General features: G+C 36.4%; 1 protein-coding gene across 4 annotated transcripts in view; it reads right to left on the reverse strand.

The window, feature by feature from the left end:
- Nucleotides 1-18,602, reverse strand: part of CDK19 (cyclin dependent kinase 19) — a 248,765-nt gene that overhangs the window by 193,247 nt on the left and 36,916 nt on the right. For 2 of the 4 annotated variants that reach the window (XM_056814348.1, XM_056814349.1), the window contains exon 2: nucleotides 8,020-8,081. The exons of the other annotated variants lie outside the window; for them this stretch is intronic. The gene's annotated coding sequence lies outside the window, so the exon portion shown is untranslated. The remainder of the gene's footprint in view (nucleotides 1-8,019; nucleotides 8,082-18,602) is intronic. 4 annotated transcript variants of the gene reach the window in all.

Here is an 18,602-nt window from a genome sequence, read left to right on the forward strand (position 1 = left end):
AACATAAATACTGATATTTCCTTAAACTTCCTTAGCTTCCCAGTTACTCAAATTTACTCATTGCCTATGACCTACTACTTCTGCCCCACCACAGCTACAGATGTTCTTGCCCACATCTTGTCCACAAATGAAATATTCATATATTCATGAGCTTTAAAATTTCTCTGACCACAACTTGTCATTTGCACTTCTCCCTTAGCCTCAAAATTCCTGAATCTGTTTTTTGTCTTCACCATTATCTCCAATTCCTCCATTCCTCAGTTCTTTCCCAAGTCATTATTTTTACACTGTAACACTCTCCTTTCCTTCCCAATTTGAGTTCCTCAGTGAAACTGCTTAACTCTACACTGTTCTCTTATCTCTCAAGTCCTTTGCTCTCTTATCCTGTCAAAGATCTTACGATGCTAATAAGTCTCAATCTTGGATTACCTTCCACTATTTGCTGGCTTCATTCCTATTCAATACTGCCAATAAAGAAAATCAGATACCAGTGCTGATTAGGACCACTAAAATTTATGTTACAAAATCTCAACTGGGTCCACACTGCAGCAAAGCAATCCTTTTAAATCTCCCTGTATATCCCATTTGCCACAATATCTTTTTAAAATTTTTCATCCCTCCTCAAACCTTCCATGGCTCTCCTATTTCCCATCCATTGGGGAAAGAGAGGAGGAGGAGCAGAGGTTTAGGATATGAAGGGATTTAAATGATAGAGTAAATCTTCACCCAACTCAGAACTCTTACTTGATTAGTCCATCTCCACTAGCTACTGTTCCCTATTTGTCCTCCTTTTCATGGCTACACTCTTTGAGAAGAGTGAAGAGAAGAGTGAGAAGAGTCTTTTGAGAAGATGGTGGCACCATCTCCTCTTACTCTCTTCTTAATTCTCTGCTATTTGGCTTCCAACTTCTCATCATTCAACTAAAACTACTTTCTCCAAAGTTACTGTTGATCTCTTAATTGCCAAATCTAAGGCCCTTTTTTCAATCTCCCTGCTTCTGTCTACAGTCTTATAATTTGTTGACCACTCTCCTCTTAGATGCTCTCTTCTCTGTGGGTTTACATGGCACACTACTCTCTTCTTGTTCTCTTCCTACCTGTCTGACCAATCCTTCTCAGCCTCCTTTGCTAGATCTTCATCCAGATCAAATCAAACAACTGTGGGTATCCCACAAGGCTTTGTCCTAGACCTGCTTCTCTTCTCTCTTATTTCTCCTGGAGATCTCGCCCTTAAGTTCTGAAGGATTCAACTATTATCTCTATGCAAATACTATTCCTCAGATTTCCAGGAACGCATTTCCAACTTTCTTTTTAGCCATCTTAAATTGGATGTCCCATAAACATCTTTAGCTCAATATGTCTAAAGCCAAGTTCATTAGCTTTCCCCAAAAACTCTCCCCTCTTCCTAACTTCTCTATTACTAGCAGGGGTACCAATATCCTCCCCTGCAAAGTTGCTCCCTTGCCCCTCTACACCTCACTTTCCTGACCCTCAGCACTTACTACCTCCCCTGGGCACAGTGTTCAGGCCACGCCCCTCCCTTTCTCCCACCCTTGTCTGAGTCTAGGGTCTGTAGTGGGGTGGGAAGGGGTAGATGTCCTCTCCTAACACTAGAGCCTGTCCCATCCCCTAAAAGATTTCCGCTTCCTTCCTTCCCTGCCAGCCACCAGTCTGGGGGTGATTCCACCCCCAAAAGGCTAACTGTGCTCCCTCCACCCCATGCTCCCACCCCAACATAGCTTCCCCCAGGAACAAGCCAGATGAGAGCTGGCCCCGCCCCCAAATGCAGAGTGAGGGAGTCTCAGAGCTGCCTACCCCCTAGTCTTGCCCCACCTTCCTCACCCATCAAAGCCTGGCAGCAGCAGGCTCCTTGCTTGGCCAGCCCCTGGGGTGGCTGGGTGCAGGGCAGGTCCCCATGGCTGCCGGAGGCGGCTTCCCCAGGGTTGGGTAGGTTGGGAGCCCAGCCCTTCTGTCCCCCTCCAATGCAGGATGGTGAGGCACTGCCCACAGTGGGGGACAGGGCATAGCACAAAGAAAGGGGAGAACATAAAGATCCCTAAAAGTTTCGCCATCACTGGGCTAGGTCATCATTTGCCTTATAATTAATCCCAATGGGTTCCTATTCCTGCCAGGAACAAATATAAAATGCTCTGTTTAGCTTTTAAAGACTGTTGTAACCTGGGCCCTTTCTACTTTTCCATCTTCTTACACCTCACTCCCCTCCATAAACTCTTCAATTTTAATGATACTGGTGTCCTTGCTGTACCTTACACAAGACACTCCATCTCCTAACTCCAAATTTTCTTACTGTCTGTCTCCTGATGTCTGGAAATCTCTTCCTTCTCATACTTACCTCCTGGCTTTCCTATATTCCTTCAAGTCTTAGCTAAACTCCCACCTTCTACAAGAAGTCTTTCTCTTTAACTTTAGTCCTCTCCCTTTGAACCTATTCCCAATTTATAATGTATATATTTTGTTTGAACATAAGTTCATGTTGTCTCTTTAATATCATTCCTGACAGAGTGGGAGTTTAATAAATGCTTGCTGACTTGACTTGAATCATCTCTTCCTTCCTCAAAAGCCTTCCAGTTCTCAGTGAATAGAGTCAGGCCTGGAGTCAGAAGGACCTGAGTTCAAATCTTAACTCAGAGACCTCTGAGGGGGGAGGTATTGGCTCCACATGGGCGGCCTGGGCTCCACGTGGACTGGGGCAGGAGGAGGGATCATATCAGGGGAGAGAGAAAAAGGCAGAGGAGAAGAAACAGATTTTTTCAAACAGAAACTTAATAGCAATGGGCTGTTTAAAAGGATACCTTTTGACTCTTCTGGTAATTTCATTGACTTCACCTGCCTGTCAGGGAGCAGACTCAGCCCAAAGATTCAACTTTAACTTTGGGGAGGCAAATGGGTGGCTCAGCGAACTGAAAGCCAGGCCTACAGGCATGCGATCATGGGTTAAAATCTGACCTCAGATACTCCCCAGCTGTGGGGCCCTTAGCAGATCCCTTAAACCCCATTGCCTAGCCCTTACCACTCTGCCTTCTGACAATAGACATTTAAATGGATAAGAACCCAAGGAACTTAAAGACTGAAGGTTCTAAGGCATTTCAAACTCCAATGGTTTATACAAATCTCTGTACTCTATTGCATTTTTCCTGATTGTTTTGTTTAAGGTTTAACTTTGTGATGTTAAATTCATATATTACTGGATTCAATATTATTCTCTTACACTGAAGGTTGATTGAATTTATTTTTAATGTACTGAGTTTTAAAATTCTGTTGTTTTTTCCCCTATAACTGTGCTGAAAAAATATTAGTGATTAAGCCCATATATGAAAAAACAGCCTCTCTATTTTTGCCTTTGTAAATTGACATAGAGGATGGATAGACTTCAGAACCGGTTATAATCGTATTAACACTTTGGAAAATTTTATATGCTAAATATCTCAAACTGATTTTAAGAGTTTTTTTAAATATGATTTTTGGAAATTTTTTTTAACAATCTCTGGTTATTTTTGCCTGCCCCTACCACGAGGTAAGGCCAATAGTAGCTGAAGTGAAATACATTTTATAATCCCCAACCTTCCCGCATTTCTAAATATGTGAATGGAAGTTGGGGCAGTTAATCTCAGGGCATTTGTACCCCTAAAAAGCCTCCAAGATAAAGGAACACCCCTTTATTTATGCTCTTCAGCTCACTATTTTACTTGCACCAGAATGACATATAGATTTCTTGATTATGTTCTTAACCCAAGATGAGTTTTACCTTGTTTAAAAATATATATGTTTATTACCAAGGTTGAAAGATTTGCTACGTTTGTAAAAATTGTGACGAATATTCATCAATTCATAGGCGTTTAAATGTCATACAACTTATGTGAAATATGAAAGTGTGTTTGTTTGCTATTGTAATTAATTGGGCTATTGAGAATTTTGGGGATATTGATATCTACATATTTACTACTGTTCAATTCATTTGCCTTCTACTCACAGTGAGCATGGCCAGATATTAGGAGGAAATGGATCTCATTTTTGGTGAGAAAGCCTTGTATTCTATATCTTCTTAGCTGACACAGAGTATCAATGATTATGAGCTATATTTTTAAAATTTTTTTAAAGCTCTTTTATTATATTTTTCTTGCATGTGCAATATACTATTTCAGTTTTTTTCTCTTTTTTATATTTGAAGCACATGTCACCAGTATTAAGATTTTCTTTAACTTTTTGATTTTTCAGTACTACAAGTTTGAAATACATTTGTCAGAGCATGCCCAAAAAGCTTGTGACTATAAAAACGATGCCACTGATTATTTAAATAAATTATGGGACTTTGCTTAATGATTCTGTCTGATTCCAGGACAAGATATACACACAAGAGCCATTGCAAAGAGCCAAAGAAAAGCCAATCCAGGATGGATTGATGCACTTCTAGGCCAATACAAAGGTCTTGAACCTTAAAGCTTCCTCAGAGGGGAGAGAAGCTTTAAGGTAGGAAGATAGAGACAGGATAGAAGTTTTAGATACCACGAAGGGGATGACGGAGTCAAATTAGAGATATGAGGTGGCAGGAATGAGTCTTTATTAATTTTCCATGAGCCACAGCTAAGCTCTGATCAAAGGACCCTTCCGAAGGCTTTTACCAGTCCAGAGATCCACATTTAATACCACACAGGTAGGAGAGATGAGAGATAGAGAAGATTTAAAGATGGAGCTTGGCCAGAGGCCAAGCTCCTGCCAGGACAGCCATCAGCTAGCCTGAAAGAGAGAGAGAGAGGCGGAGCTTGCTGGGCTAAATATAAGTCTTTGATATGCAAATATACACAGTACATAGGGACGATTCTCATTGGTTAATGACAAGGTATAGGTGTGGTTTCTCTTAACCAGGTGAGCACAAAGAAACCTGTGTTCCCGCCTAACCTGGGGGAAGCTGGGGTCAAGGGTCAAAGGCTTTCCCAGCCACGTGCAATACTGAGCATGCTCAAGACTGAGCATGCTCTCTTCTAAGGCAATCTGTACATACCAACTGTTTCCCTTGCCCATAGCTAGGGGTGGACTGCTACAAACCTGGTGTGAAGACTCGAGGTTACTGTGTTTATCTTTGCTAGACATAGGCTTTCCTCGTGTCCACACTCACTCTGAAGATACTCACAGACGAGTATCCCCAAAACTTGGCTCCTACTTGGCTTCTATAATCTGGTCCCTTTTTTTTCTGCCTCTCATAATGTGGTACCTTTCTGTAGTCCTGGCTATTGACTGGGTAAATGCATCATTGCTTAGATCATTTTAATTGGGCCCTGATTCAAGGACCCATTATAGATTTATTTTTCTTTTACTTGGAATTTTTACACATAAGACTTTGATAGTCTATATTTTCATCCAGAAATTTTTTCTTTTCTTTTGGATTTTTCTGATGTTTTTGTTAATTTCTCTTACCAATTGGTTCATATAACTCATACCTCAGCCATGCATCCATAAGTGATTCTGTACTTGTCAATCACCCTCTTAATGGGGGAATGTAAAAAATATCATTTAAATTTCAAAGTTTAAATTCCTTTTGAGAAGAATTTTAGATAAAAAAGAAGCTGCCTCTCTGAATCCAGAACTGAACTGTTGGAGAAGCCACCATGAAGAAACCTCCAGACCACAAGCTGCACAAAAATGAACTTTGGGTGTAGTTGATTGAATATTTATTTGTATGTATACTTTCATGCCAAAGGGGACTGCCCCCTAACTGGCTTTTTGTCAATGCGTTCAGCAATTATTGGTTTTATTCTATTTTTTTCTTATCCTCAAATTATTGTAATCTTTAAACTGATTATGTTTTTATGATCCTTTGGAGAAGGACTTCTTCCCAGAGGATCAAACAGGGGTATGTAAAATTGAGATTTGAACTCTGGACTTCAAATCCCCACAAGCCCTTGCTCCACTTCCCCAAAAAGCTTTGTAATCTCATGCAATTCTGAGGTGGGCCGAGATCGAGGAAGGGTTTAAGCTGATGGCAAAGGTTTTTGCGTCTTTTCTCTCTTTTTGGACTTCTGTTTTGGAGCAGACGTGGCTCTTTCCATAATGTAGGTGAGGTCTTGTCTAGGCCTCTGGCCTAGGCATGTTTTCCTTATCCTGTATTCTCTTTAATCCTTAATCCTCAATAAACCTCTAAAAAATATAATACTCCTTGCAGAGAGAAACTAATTTCTACCTGCCTCAGTCTCCCCATATTCCTAAATTTTAATCTTTACACAGTTTGGTCTCAAACCTCTTTTCAAATATATACAAATACCTACTTCATTTATGTATAAATAAGAAATAAAATCACATCTTTTTAAAATAGATTTTTATCTATATACTTCATTTTTTTAGCATTATATTTTCTCCACATCCCTCCCTCTCTTTCCTCTCAGAGATCCATAGAGCCAAAAAAAAAATTGAAAAAGCAAGAAAAGGGGGAAAAGTCAGAAAAACTAATAAACATATTGAAAAAGTTTAACATTATATGCACACATTCTAGGAATGGCCACACGGACTCTGACCTCTGCAAGGGAAGCTTAGTCATTACAGCTTCATAGCATTCTGTTTTGATTGTTTTGTTGAGAACTTTTTTTCCTATTTACATCATTATAGATATTGTGGATATTAGTTTCCTGGTTCTGCTTACTTGACTTTAGATCAACTCATACAATTCTTTCCAGGCTTCCCTGGATTCAACATGTTCATCTTTCTTACTGTATAATAAATTATATCCCATTATATTACTATGCCATTAAAAAAAAAAGAAAAAAAGAAAAGAGGTAAGGGCTGGGCAATGGGGATTAAGTGACTTACCCAGAGTCACACAGCTAGAAAGTGTTGGAGTCATATCTGAACCCAAGACCTCTTGTCTCTAGACTTGTATCCCTATCCACTGAGCAACCTAGCTGCCCCACAAATAGGTAGTTTATTAAATACTATTTCCCATTAGAAATGCCTAAATTATGTCTTTTTAATTTTGGAAAATTAAAAAATAAACAATAGGAAATGTTTCTAATAATTTTTATCACTGGCTATCAAAGCAGGAGATAGATCATCATATCTGAACAGTTGATTAAAGAATTGTAAGACAACTGTTTCATATATATAACTCTAAGCAGAAATGTATCAAAAAAATGTTTAGCCAATCCAGGAATACTTTATGGAAACTGGAATATTTTTCTTTAAAAGCATGCTGCCCATGCGCTGGCTATGGGGGGGGGGGGGGGGAGAAGAAAATGATTTTTGTTTCCAATGAATAATGTTTGGAAATGACCAAATAAAATTATGTTTTAAAAAAAAAAGCATGCTGCCCATGAATTTTCCAAATAAATTCTATAACCAGTTTTTAAGAAGTCACCAGAATTAGTATCTCCATCTGACATTTTAAAAGTCAAACTCTTTCTCTAAATTGTAAAAATTGATCATCAGAAGGTTCAAATCTATAAGTTACATTTACTAACTTATAAAAAGCAATTCAAGCCTATATTAAAAAGTTTTTCTTTTCTCTTCCCCACAAAAAAAAAAACACACAGGAACCTGAAAGAAAATTATTGAATTCCCAAAGACAAGCAGTTAGTATATTTATTACTATCAAAACCAAATTTTCTAGCACATTCTTCATATAATGTCTAACAGAGTTTTCATATAGTAAAAATACTTACCCTTAACTTATTCATGAGATAAATATCTCCCAATTAAATATGAAGAAATATTCTAGACAGTGCAAGAAAATACATAGTAAACACTACATTATCACAATAAGCCTCTTTTTTTCTTAATTACGTACAGTCAAACAAAATAAAGAGATGATATTGTTAAGGGTGGAAGTCAACATATTCAAGAAGTTCAGAGACTTAAAGATAATTTCACCTTACAAGGATTTTGGTATCATCATAGGGACACTATTTAAGTTGTTAATATTTTTGCTATCCTTCCTGAAAAAGCAGGATTATGTCATGACACCCAACCCAGCACACACACACAATGACACCAGAAGGCAGCACTCCTCTTTACCTTCTGCTGAATATTCTGCTACCTCCAAGGCTTGAGGTCCATACAGGAAGCCCTTCTGGAATCTATGAACATAGTAGAGGCAAAAGGCAGAGAAGTTTATGTAGATGTGTTCTACTTCCCAAAACATAAAATGCCAAATGCCTACAAGTCTATACATCTTCCCTCCCCCCCAAAAAAATCAGTCAGGTTTGACAACATGCAAACCAATACTGTACTAGTAACATCCAGATATTATATTTCATTCAGTTAATGAATTGAATTTTAAAAGATAAAAAAAAGTGAACTTGCCCCACATGGCAAAAATAATTGTTCCAGAGATATGAAAATTAATGAGCATAAAATATAAATGTAGGCATTTAAGTGAATATATTAATATAGTTAATTAGAATAGTATGAAGAAAAATTTAAATATGAAATTTTTCAAAAACTCTTATTTGAGAAGTAGTGTTTGATGATCACTAGAATTATATTTGTCTTTTATCTAAAATTTTCCAAGATGTGAGAAGACATCTTCCCAGAAAATGCAAAGAAGATAATATTATTTAAATAATCATCCCCTCTTTCTTTCATACATCTTTAATGTATTCATTTGCAATGGCTCCCTTTCCTCTATATACAAATATACTCAGGTACTTCTCAATCTTTCAAAGAAAAGTTTTCTAACCCATTTAGAATGACACCACACCATGACAAACTAAGAGTTTAAAGGACCAAATTTCCAATCTTAGCTCAGATAACTATTAACTATATGACTTAGCTTCAGTTCTCCTCATCTATAAAATAGAGATAATATTTGCAATCTCTTAACTTTCAAAGTTGTTCTAAGGAAACTATTTTGTAAAGTTTATGTACCAGGTCCTAGCATCTGCTGGCCACCTACCCTTCAAAAAGCTTTTTCTTAACTCTTTCCCAATTCAAGAATACCCTGTCCCTAACCAAACTTCATAAAATATTTTGTAACACTCTTTAATACACTTATGCATTATTTTGTATAATACATACATGTATAATACAGACAATTCTCTCAGCACCTAACCCAGTAGTTTTAATATAAGTATTTGGCAAATGTATCAATTTAAACTTTATTAAGCACCTAGTATAAAGTAGTACTAGATCTGTTGAAACTGGAGAGGAGGAAGGATATTAAGACCTTAATTATATTTATAAATTAAGTTCTTTTTTAAATTTTTTAATTTTATTTTCAATTTAAATAAATAAAATTATAAATGATATTCTACAAGAGAAGCAAATTTTCATAAAAGGATCATGGATTCAATCAAGTGAAACATTTATCCATCAAAAGATACAGAGGAACATGATTAATATGCAATTGAGGAAAAATCACATAAATATAAGTCTAAAAATTAGGAGGGGGATAACTACAAAATCTAGTAGGTGCTAAATAAGATCACCAAATGACCAAGAACAATTAGGAACTATTAAACTTTAAAATACTTGATATCAGTAAAATTAATTTCATATTCCAAAAAGTCCCATGCTGATGCACCATCAAGTAATGGGAGTGAAGCAGAGTTCTGAGGCAATACCAGTAGAGTATAAGCTGTAGGCAAGGTTGATCAAGCTGCTCAAGTACAGACCTGTTAAGAAACCAAAGGTACTATATCCAAAAGGGTATATCATTACTACATTGTTCACTAACTGACGAATTCTCTGACCAATACAACATATGAAACAAAGGGAAAAAAGATGGTTGGCTGTCTTATACAGCCCTCTTTTGCTTCCAAAGTGACAGTGGTAGGGGCAGCTGGGTGGTTCAGAGGATTAACAGCCAGGCCTAGAGACAGGGGATCTTGCATTCAATTTTGGCCTCAGACACTTCCTAGTTGTGGAACCCTGGACAAGTCATTTAACCTTCACTGCCTAAACCTTAGCACTTTTAGAACCAAATCACAGTATTGATTCTAAGAGACAAATAAGAGGTTTTTTTTTTTTTAAGTGAAAGTGGTGTGAAGTGGTAGAAAAGGAGCAGAGTGTGCCAAGAATAAAATAATGTTTATGTTAACACAATTTTTGGTATTGTAAATGTAGAATCGTTTGTCAAAATCCCCAAACTGAAATTCTATTAAAAGAATCAAACCATATTGATACTGTGATTTCATGATAAATAATTTTATTTATCTGCAGCTTAAAGAAAGAATGACTCACAAGTCTCCATGGAGAAGCTAACAAAGGAGTTGAAAGTTGGTTTTTATATAACTAAAATTTCATGAAATATTTGCGTTAAGTCTTCATGCAGAGTTCATAATAAATATAATTGGGGGAAATTAATCTCAACTTGGAGGTCAACATCTGTTGTAGATAATAAAGAGGTACAGAAAATTGTATTATCAATTTTTTAAGATCCTATGAAAAACAGTTTGTTAAGATATTTAAAACATTAACTATTCAGAAACCTCACATTTATCTATTAATACTTTCTTAGAAGAGATTCTGAAAATTGAAAACATCACAAAAATGAAATTATCTAAAAATTTATATATAAGAAATAATATCTACTGATAAAAGGGCCATAAGAATCAATGGGTATAGTAACAATGAACAGATAGAAGAAAGGTTATAAACAATATCTAATTTTTTAAAAGAATAATGAGACAACACTATACAACTCTAATACTTTAGTCCTATAAGCTATCACACTAATAAACAGGAAATAGAAAAAGGGAGATATTGACTTTGATAATCACAATTTCCTTCATCAGTTTAATTAATGTTAAAGTAGTTGTCATATCAGATACCACCTTAGACTACAAACACTTTATATCCTTGCCAAGTAGAGAGACATGGCAGCCAAGGGAAACATCAGTGTAGATGAATCATTTATTAAGCATATACTATGTACCAGACATTTACTAAGCACTAGAAAAACAAAGAAAAGCAAAAGATAATAATGAATGCTCTCAAAAAAATTAAAATCTATTGTAAACAACATGCAAGGAAATATATTCATTTATATATGCATTGTGTGTAAATAGATATGTACAGATATACATATATGCATGCATATACTATATTATATATACCAAAAAATTTCACATGACAAATTGGAGATAATCCCGAGGGAAAGCATCTTCGTTTAGAAGGAATGAAAGGAAAAAACTTACAGAACGTGAGATTTAAATAAGACTAGAAGACAGCCAGGAGATGAGATTAAGAGGGAGAAGGTTGCAGGGGAAAGAAGGGGAATGACAACACCACCAATGAAAATACATAAAATTGGGATTGTGAAGTGTGAAGAACACCAAAGAGGCCAGAGTCACTGGATCAAAGATTACATGGGTAGGGAAAAACGGTGTAAGAAGACTGGAAAGATAAAAAGATAAACAATAGGTAATGAAAGACTAGAAAAGTAAAAAAAAAATTTTCTAATCAATCTTAGAGATAAAAGGGAACCACTCAAGTTGACTGAATGGGAGTTAGGAAGAAAGAATGACAGTCAGACTTATGCTTTTGGGAGATAAACTTAACAATTCAGTGGACTATGGATTTGAGTGGAGAGAAACTTAAGGCAGAAAGACCAACCAGCGGGGTACTTTTAATAGTATAGGTTCCAGGGAATGAAGGCCTATACCAAAGTGGTAGCAATATCAAAGAAGAAAAGGTTGTGTTTACAGAAATTAACAACTGAGCAGATATATGGTGAGAAAAAGAAGTTGAGAACAACACGTAGATTACGACTCAAGTCCACCATAAAACATTAGGAACAGGGAAAATTGGGTAAAAAATAATGAATTCAGTTTTAGACATGGTGAATTTAAGCTATCTATAAGGATATCTAATTCAAAATATTTAAAATACAAATTCATTTATAAAAAACTATCAAAGAGTTGGGAGAAAAGTTACTAACAGTGATCACTAGGTACCATAAAATAAAAGATATCCAGACCCTATTGGGCCTCAGTTGCTTCTTTCAGCTTGGTCAATAGTGAAGAGTTAAAACTGTTAGAAAGGTCACAAACATGCAGGAAAGATCAATCACAATGCTATGAGAAGGGAAGGCAAAAAGGGGATGGTTCTAGAAATTCCAAGATGACTCTCAAACCACAAAGATTAAGAGTTGACTTTAAATGCTAGAGAAGAAAACTAAAATATTTTGAACCCTTATCTTCTATCTCAGAATCAACACTGTGTATTATTTCTAAGGTAAAAAAAATGGTAAGGGCTAGTGTGAAGATGGGATTAAGCATATACAACACACTTATCCCTAAGTATAGGGAAGTCTGTGTCCTACGTGTGTGTGATAGTGGGTGACGAATCAGAATAGACTGACTTCCCCCTGGCCAGTCCTCAGCAAAGCTAAAAGCTATAATTGGTCCACATAAAGTGGATGAAAGGCACAGGAAATGGGAAAAAAAAGGTCTTTAAAAGTGACAAGAACTTCCTGTGACCAGGTCTTTCACCTTCAATTTGACCCTGGAGGAGGTCTGGCCGGGGATCTCAAACTGCTCATAAATTGTCCCTTAGAACTACCAAATGGGACTTCCAGGTAAACATGGTGGGAGTCTAGACACAAGACACTTCCTCTCACCACCTACCAATATAGACTACCTCAAAAGGCAAAAAAAACCCAAATTCATATGAAGGAAGGAACTCAACAGTAAGGTGCAGCATTGAAGGTACGTGGGATTTGGGCATTTCTACAACATAAGAGGGTGAAAAAGCTTCCAACAAAATACAACTTCCTTCCCCGACATACAGAACAAGAGTCAGAGCCAGCACATGCAAGAATCAGTGATTAAGCGAGGGGCAACTCTGGGTCTTTCACAGCTGACTGGGACAACTGAGGACCTACCCCTGAGAGCAGATAGACCTGAGTCCACAGCAGACTGAGGAGGGCAGACTGTGGGTGGAGGGAAGGAGAGGGGCAACAAACAAAGGAAGTTGCAGAGATTCTAAAGCTGGCCTCAACCAAAATCCTTACTCCTTAGATCCATACACAAGACAGCCTGCCCATCTCACTCAGATTTCTAAATAGAAATGGAAGGAAAAACAACCACAGTAATGGAACACAGTACTCAGGAACAACAACCTCCTTCCAGCTAGAAAAACAATAAGAAAGGACTGACCCTGGAAATTTTTTACAGAGAAAAAGCCCAGGCAATGGAGTAAATAGGAGAGGAAATTCAAGTAAACGCACCAAACTCTTCCCAAAAAAATGGAAATTGTTCACAAGCTCTTGAAGAATTTAAATTGGAGCTCATGAGAAAAATGGAAGCCTTCTGGCAAGAAAGGTGGGAAATAATCGTTCAAAGAGAAAATAACAGTTTAAAGGACAACAACTCCCAATTGGAGAAACACCTGGAAGCCACGAAAAGCAAGATAGGCAATACCGAAAAAGAAAACCAGTCCTTAAAGACCAGAATTAGGCGATTGGAAGCCAATGATCTTGCAAAACAGCAAGAATTAATGAAGCAAAGTCAAGAGACTGACAAAATAGGATAAAACATAAACTATCTCACTGAAAAGATGATGGATCACGAAAACAGAGCACGAAGAGAAAATGTGAAAATCACTGGTCTACCTGAAAAGCCATAAATAAACAGAAATATTGACATCATACTACAAGAAACTATCCAAGAAAACTGCCCTGATGTTCTTGAACAAGGGGGCAAAATAGACATTGAAAGAGTTCATAGAACACCCTCTACACTAAATCCTCAAAAGACAATTCCCAGGAATGTAACTGCCAGATTCAAGAGCTTCCAAGCTAAGGAGAAATTTTTACAACAAGCCAGAAAGAAACAATTCAGATATCAAGGAGCACCAATCGGGATTACACAAGATCTGGCAGCTTCCACACTAAAGGACCTCAAGGCCTGGAACATGATATTCAGAAAGGCAAGAGAATTGGGTCTTCAACTAAGGATCACCTATCCATCAAAACTGACTATATACTTCCAGGGGAAAGTATGGGCATTCAACAAAATAAAAGATTTTCAAGTATTTGTAAAGAAAAAACCAGAACTAAGTGGAAAGTTTGATATCCAAATACAAAGATCAAGAGAAACATGAAAAGTTAAAGAAGAAAGAGAGGGAAGGGGGAGGGGGAAATCTTTTTTATTCAAACTTTCTTCTTTAAGGGCTTCAATAAGATCAAATTATTTATATTAGTATATGGGGAAAATGTTATTAGTAATTCTCAAGCAATATATTCACTATTATAGTAAATGGAGGAATCATTCACAAGAAGAGATTGGGGTAATAATTGCTTTAAGATGATATAAAAAAAAAGAAAAAGAGATGGGGGAATCAAAGATGGCACCAAGAGATACTTGAAGAAATAAAATAAATAGGATAATCTTCATCACACAAAGATACACATGGGAAGGGGAGGGGGAGAATACTCTTATGAGAAGCAGAAGAAGAGAGTGCTAATTACTTAAACATTATTCTCAGTGAATTCAATTCTGAGAGGGAAGAGCATCTAAATCAATTGGGTTATTGAATTCTATCTTACCCTACAGCAGTGGTTCTCAACCTTTCTAATGCCGTGACCCCACAATACAGTTCCTCATGTTGCAATGACCCCAAACCAAAAAATTATTTTGGTGGCTACTTCAAAACTGTAATTTTGCTACAGTTATGATTCAGAATGTAAATACCTGATATGCATTATGTATTCTCATTGCTACAAATTGAGAGGTTGAGAACAGATGCCCTACAGGGAAAGAAGGGAAAACTAAGGGTGGCAGGGACTACAAAAAGGGAGGGAAAGAGAGGGGGGAGGGAACTTAATAGACCCTGAAGAAATAAGAAGGGAACAAGAAAGGGAGGGGGAAGAAAGGAAAGCTTATTAAGGGAGGGGATTAGGGGGATTGATTAAAATCAAACCACTGCTTAAAAAGGATATAGCAAAAGAAGAAAGGACAGAACTAGGAGAGGATATCAAAATGCTGGGGAATACACAAGTGACAATCATAACTTTCAAGGTGAATGGGATGAACTGACCCATAAAAAAGAAAAAATAGGAGAGTGGATTAGAAATCAAAATCCTACCATGTGTTGTCTGCAAGAAACACATTTGAGGCGGGCACATTTGAACCCAGGGCAACCCATCTCTGGGTCTCTCAATGCACTGAACCACCTAGCTCACAAGATTAGAATTAAAGGTTGGAGCAAAATCTATTGGGCCTCAACTGATAGAAAGAAGTCAGGAGTTACAATTATGATATCTGACAGACCTATCACATGGGAACTGGAATGACCTCAAGGAATTGATGCAGAGTAAAAGGAACAGAACTAGGAGAACATTATATAGAGAGACTGATACACTGTGGTACAATTGAATGTAATGGACTTCTCCATTAGTGGCAATGCAGTGATCCTGAACAACTCAGAGGGATTTATGAGAAAGAAGGCTATCCACATTCAGAGGAAAAACTATAGAAGCAAAAACAATGAAGAAAAACAACTGCTTGATTACATGGGTTGATGGGGATATGTTTGAGGATATAGACTCCAAATGATGATCATCCTAGTGTAAACATCAACAACATGAAAAAGGTTTTTGACCAAAGACACATGTAAAACTCAGTGGAATTGTGAGTCAGTTATGGGTAGGGATAGGGGAAGGGGGAGTGGGGGAAGAACATGATTCTTGTAACCAAAGAATTATGTTCTAAATTGACCAATTAAATAAAATTTTTAAAAAAAACTACCACGTGGGCAAGTGAAAAGGGATGACTCCTTTTCCTGGTTTTCTGGAGGTACTAGGCTCCAGAGAGGTCCCTCGTCTTGGAGGAGGATACATGGCTAGAACCCTTGTTTAATTTACCTCTGGACCCCCTTTGCTGAGGCATCTGAAGCCCTGCCTGGTTTGGACGGGGCCAGAGTAATTATCTACTCTCTCTCTGATTTCCTTACCTTCACTCTTTCTCCTTTAGTAAATAAACTACCATAGGAAGTCATTCTGACTTGAGTCATAATTTATGGCGACCACATTATTATCCAACACTTTAATTTTTAACCCTTACACTAGGCAGCAGTGGTTAAGTGACTTACCCAGGGTCACACAGCTAGGAAGTATCTGATAGTAGATTTGAACCCAGGGCAACCCATCTCTGGGTCTCTCAATGCACTGAACCACCTAGCTACACCCAAAACTGTAATTTCTCAGAAGTATTTAATGATGAACTTTTCAAAGTAAACTCTTCTCTTTCCCACACCACAAATGTCCAAATATTTGCCAAGGTCCATCAAGTCTATTTCCAGAATATTTCTCACCTCCATTCCTCTGTGCCACTCACATCTCATTCAACTTTTCATCTCTTCTTGCAGAGAGAGTATTAGTCTCTAAAACTGAATACATTAATCTATATTAAGGTGCAGAAGAAAATATGAATACTTCTTAAATTTATCTAAAAATTGGGAAATTAAGTCTACTAATATTTAACATACAACAGACATTGGCACTCTCACTTGGTCTATCTCAGATACTTCTATTCTTAGTAAAAATTAAAAAAAATTTAGCAAAAAATACAAAATTTCAAGTTATCTGAAAGAGAATAACATGCACTATAATTATTGATGAGCATCATTCTCAGTATACATTGTATCTTGATTTCTGAGGTAATAATACTATAAAGTGATGACAATTAGCAAGCTATATTCAAACTAAGCTCATTATCAAAAAGGATATCATATGTCAGATAGCACTCAAGGTAGCATCATAAGGGGGAAAGGGCATTTCATAAAAAAGACAACAGTGGCACCCTCACTCATTTGCCTTTAGTATATATAGTAGCTTTATATACCTAATTAAGTGAATATACAGATAACATAAAATAAATTAATCATGGAAGGATTCTTGCAAAGAAATCTCAACTTAAAGATAATACTAATATTATAAGAACAATCAAACAAGAAAATAGCAGGTGGCAAATATATTCTTCATTAAAAAAAATCTGACAAAAAGTTGGCCAAAAAATTATAAATTATAGATTTGAAATACAAATTAACACCCACAATCAATATTGAGGTATCTCACCCTAGATGTACATTATGCCTTCAAATGAGTGAATAAATGATAATACAAAGCCATGACTACTTCCAAGACATTAAGAATTATTAAGACCAATTTCTTTTTATCAAAAAGGATATATGTCTGTTAAACTCAGTGGAATTGTGCATCAGATACAGGAGGGGGATGGGGAGAGGGAAGGGAAGGAACATGAGTCTTGTAACCATGGAAAATTATTCTAAATCATGTAATCAAATAAACTTTTTCGTTTAAAGAGATAGGGAAGTTAATTACATTCTGATAAAAGGCAGTATAGACAATGAGGAAATATCCATACTCAACATGTATGCACCAAATGGCATAGCATCCAAATTTCTAAAGGAGAAACTAGTGGAACTCAAGGATGAAATAGATAGAAAAACTATACTAGTGGGAGACCTGAACCTTCCTCAATCTGAATTAGATAAATCAAGCCAAAAAATAAATAAGAGGTAAGAGAAGTGAATGAAAGCTTAGAAAAATTAGAGTTAGTAGACATGTGGAGAAAAATAAATAGGGACAAAAAGGAATATACTTCCTTTTTGGCAGCACATGGTACATTCACAAAAATCGATCGTGTATTAGGGAATAAAAACATTGCAAACATGTGAAAAAGAGCAGAAATAATAAATTCAATCATCTCAGATCACAATTCAATGAAAATAATAATTAGTAAGGGTACATGGAGAGGTAAATCAAAAATTAATTGGAAATAAAATAATATGATTCTCTAAAACCGGTTAAAAACATATAGTAGAAACAAATTAATAACTTCAATGAAGAAAATGACAATGATGAGAAATCCTTTCAACACCTATGGGATGCAGCCAGAGCAATACTCAGGGGTACATTTATATCCTTGAATTCAAATATTAACAAATTAAGAAGGGCAGAGGTCAATGAATTGGGCATGCAAATTAAAAAAATAGAAAGTGAACAAATTAAAAATCCTCAGAAGAAGACTAAAGTAGAGATCCTAAAAAATTAAAGGAGAAATTAATAAAATCGAACATCAAAGAACTATTGATTTAATAAATAAGACTAGAAGCTGGTACTTTGAAAAAACAAATAATGGTCAGTCTAATTAAAAAAAGGAAAGAAGAAAACCAAATTGACAGTATCCAAGATAAAAAGGGAGACCTCACCTCTAATGTAGAGGAAATTAAGGCAATCATTAAAAACTACTATACCCAATTATATGGCAACAAATATGGCAATATAGGTGATATGGATGAATCCTTACAAAAACATAAATTGTCTAGACTAACAGAGGAAGAAATAAGTTACCTAAACAAACCCATATCAGAAAAAGAAATTGAACAAACCATCAAAGAACACCCTAAGAAAAAATCCCCAGGTCCAGATGGATCCACAAATGAATTCTATCAAACATTCAAAGAACAACTAATCCCAATATTATACAAACTATTTGACAGAATAAGGAGAGAAGGAGTTCTACCAAATTCATTTTACGACACAAACATGGTACTGATCCAAAAGCCAGGCAAGTCAAAAACAGAGAAAGAAAATTATAGGCCAATCTCCTTAATAAATATAGATGGAAAAA

Source organism: Monodelphis domestica, chromosome 2 (genome assembly GCF_027887165.1).
Source record: "Monodelphis domestica isolate mMonDom1 chromosome 2, mMonDom1.pri, whole genome shotgun sequence".
In the NCBI taxonomy this organism is placed as follows: Eukaryota; Metazoa; Chordata; class Mammalia; order Didelphimorphia; family Didelphidae; genus Monodelphis; species Monodelphis domestica.